This window comes from Lepus europaeus, chromosome Y (genome assembly GCF_033115175.1).
Source record: "Lepus europaeus isolate LE1 chromosome Y, mLepTim1.pri, whole genome shotgun sequence".
NCBI lineage: Eukaryota > Metazoa > Chordata > Mammalia > Lagomorpha > Leporidae > Lepus > Lepus europaeus.
The window spans coordinates 7,068,299-7,071,814 of record NC_084851.1 but is presented as its reverse complement, the minus strand read 5'-3'; the positions used below and the strand labels follow the sequence as shown (position 1 = coordinate 7,071,814).

Below are 3,516 nucleotides of genomic sequence, written 5' to 3'. Positions count from 1 at the left end.
ATTTCCATCTCTTCGTGAGCTGGAGGAACTTTAGCTAGAACTGCTAGCCTGGCCCACTGGCCCCAGCCCAGGTGTGACATGGAACCTGGGCTAGGACACTGCTCTCTTTCTCAGTATCTGAGACTTCTGACTTCTTGGCTTATATCCCAGAGAGGAGTGGAATGTTCACTTCTCAGAGACAGGGCATGGCACAGAATTCAGAGCCTGGCCAGCATTCTTGGTCTTTGTCAGCCTGTTCTCTACTGCTTGATGGCAAATCCACTCCTAGAGTTAGTAGACCCTGATCCTGGGAAGGCTTTGTGGATTTGCACTTTTGTTTCCTCTTCTTCCAAACTCTCAGAACTGCTAATGCTGTCTGACACATGAGTATTGCCTTGTAGTGGCACATCTTCCTCTGTCTTCCGCTTCCAGCCTGACCCTGAGGTTTGTTTCCCATGCATATTCATATCCAGGAGGTTGTAGGCTGAGTCAGGAAACACCTGGCCTCTCTGTTCCTTCATTGATATCTCTTTCTCTCTCTCCCTCTCTCTCTCTCTCTCTCTCTCTCTCTCTCTCTGTCACACACACACACACACACACACACCCTTCTTCACTGCTAGATGGCAGTGTAACACACACACACATACCCTTCCTTCACTGATACATGGCAGTGTAACACACACACACATACACCCTTCCTTCACTGATAGATGACAGTGTAACACACACACACACATGCACACACATGCACCCTTCCTTCACAGATACATGGCAGTGTATCAGATCAGCTCCCATCAGTTCCTGTTCTCTGTCAGGCCTCTGAACACAGACACCATTCTTTTGACTAACAGCATTTTCTTTCTTTTTTTTCTATTTTACAGAGTTAGACAGTGAGAGAGACAGAGAGAAAGGTCTTTCTTCCGTTGGTTCATCCCCCAAATGGCGGTCATGGCCAGCGCTGTGCCAATCTGAAGCCAGGAGCCAGGTGCTTCTCCTGGTCTCCCATGCGGGTGCAGGACCCAAGGACTTGGGCCCTCCTCCACTGTGCTCCTGGGCCACAGCAGAGAGCTGGACTGGAAGAGGGGCAACTGGTACCAGAACCCAGCACCTATATGGGATGCCAGCACTGCAGGTGGAGGATTAACCAAGTGAGCCATGGCAGGCTCGGACTAACAGCATTTTCAATTGAAAATGGGTTCATGAGTGAGAGCCTTGGTGGTGAGGGAGGCGGCGGCAGTGGGACCAGTGCGGGGAGGGTGGAGGTCCCGTCTGGGTTTAGCAGCCTCCTCCCACCTCCAGCCCAGCCTTATTGCCACTTCCTGGTGGGGGCCAAGTTTGCCTGCTGTAGCTAGGAGGAGGAAGCCAAGGAGGAGCACGAAAGCAGTGACAGTAGCCCGGCAGGTGGCAAAGGGGCATCTGTGCCTCCATCCCTCAGCAGCCTGTGCAGTAGCAGCTCCATGGATTGATCAGCCCCAACTGTGACCCCTCAGGGTGGCCACCTCACTCAAGAGCAAGGTCCAGGGTGCACAGGCCACCCCAGCGGGAGCTCCAGAGAGACTGCAACAAAAGGAGCTGGGTACCCTCAAGCGAGAGACTCCCTCGCTCCCACTCCAGGAATGCAAGAACTGTGCCCCCCAGTCTGGCTAAGGAGGCAGCGGCGGCAGCGAGCGATCCCGCAGCAGCCAGCAATGGACTGGCCAAGGGTGAGGAGGAGGAGGAGGAACAGAAGGAGCAGGTGCGGCAGTCTTCATCCCTGACCTCGGGCTGCAGTTTACAAAGTCCCTCGGGCAGGGAGGTTGAGTCAGGGGAGGATCCGACGATAGAATAGGATAGGTCGGATAGGAATCCAAGCTCCAGATGCCTGATGTCATGCGACTGAGCACCAAAGATCTGTCCGAACCCTACTCCATTTATACTTACAGATATTTTATCCACAACTGGCCACCCCTGTGCTTTTTGGCCATGGTAGGGGAGGAGTGTGTAGGTGTCATCGTTTGCAAGTTGGATCTGCACAAAAAGATGTTCCACAGAGGTAATATAGCCATGTTATCTGTGGATTCCAAATACAGGAGGAATGGCATGGGTACTAACTTGGTTAAGAAAGCTATTTATGCCATGGTTGAAGGAGACGGATGAGGTTGTTTTGGAAACAGAAATAACAAATAAGTCTGCTTTGAAACTTTATGAAAATCGGTTTTGTTCCAGGTAAGAGGCTGTTCGGATACTATTAAATGGAGTTGATGCACTGTGACTTAAACTGTGGCTGCATTGAGAAACTGACATCAAGGAGGAAGGGCTAACCCTGCAGAGTAGACCTTTGCATGCAATGCACTTTGTACAGAACTGCTTTGCAGGTGGATTTCATAATTTCCATGGAGCTCTTCTCTGTCAGAGTCTCGTTGAGTGTTGCACAATATTTGTTGCACTTTGGCCTGGAGCATTTGTTCTGCATCAAAAGAGCTTGTTTTAAACTTCAGGAGTCTGTTGGTACCACAAAGATGTGTCAGTTGATAGCCAAGATTTGCTTGTTCATTTGCAAAGTCTGCTGACAACTGTTATTTACATAGTGATCACTGTATTACAGAACCAGTAAATGGAACATGGTTTTTGTTCTTGAAAAAGCCAATATAGATTGTAAAAGTCTCTAAGTATATTAACATTTCACACAAAACCTACAATAGATTTCTGAAGGGGGTGAGAGAACAGCTTCAATTTTAGGTTTTATTATTATTTTTCAATATTAAATTTCCCAGTCTTGAATATTGGTACCTCATTGATTAGTGAATGAGAAAATGTAGAATGGGGTATGTCTTATGAGTGAAGTTAACAATTAAGTTGTGTCTGCCAGTGCCAGTGTAGATAAAAAATGTTTGTCTTCATCTTAGCTTTTTTTTTCTTTTTTTTTTCTTTTTTTTTTTTAACAGGCAGAGTGGACAGTGAGCGAGAGACAGAGAGAAAGGTCTTCCTTTGCCGATGGTTCACCCTCCAATGGTCGCCGCAGCTGGTGCGCTGTGACCAGCGCACTGCACTGATCCGAAGGCAGGAGCCAGGTGCTTCTCCTGGTCTCCCATGGGGTGCAGGGCCCAAGCATTTGGGCCATCCTCCACTGCACTCCCTGGCCACAGCAGAGAGCAGGCCTGGAAGAGGGGGAAGCGGGACAGAATCTGGCACCCCAACCAGGACTAGAACCCTGTGTGCCGGTGCTGCAAGGTGGAGGATTAGCCTATTGAGCCATGGTGCTGGCCTCACCTTAGCTTTTGAATGCATGCTGTCCTTTTCCTTCAGGCCTTTACAAGCAAATTTTTGTTTTTATTTACATTCTAAATTTTTATAATTTGGATACTTTTTCCAGGTGAGTGACAGAGTGGTTTACCTTAGACGCCCCTTCTTTCATTACACTAAGAAGTTGAACTACTTGGAAAACCTTTGAGGAATGCCCCAAGGGGATGACAAATGTTGATGGAGTTGGGAATTACTGGGTTTTGGATGCACTTTTTTTTTTGAGAGTGAGGGAATTTTTGGAACACAATAGAAATT

At 48.3% G+C, this 3,516-nt stretch overlaps 1 pseudogene; it reads left to right on the top strand.

The window, feature by feature from the left end:
• The first annotated feature begins 1,178 nt into the window (after positions 1–1,178).
• On the top strand, positions 1,179–2,188 carry LOC133754055 (N-alpha-acetyltransferase 30-like; annotated as a pseudogene).
• The last annotated feature ends 1,328 nt before the right edge of the window (positions 2,189–3,516 follow it).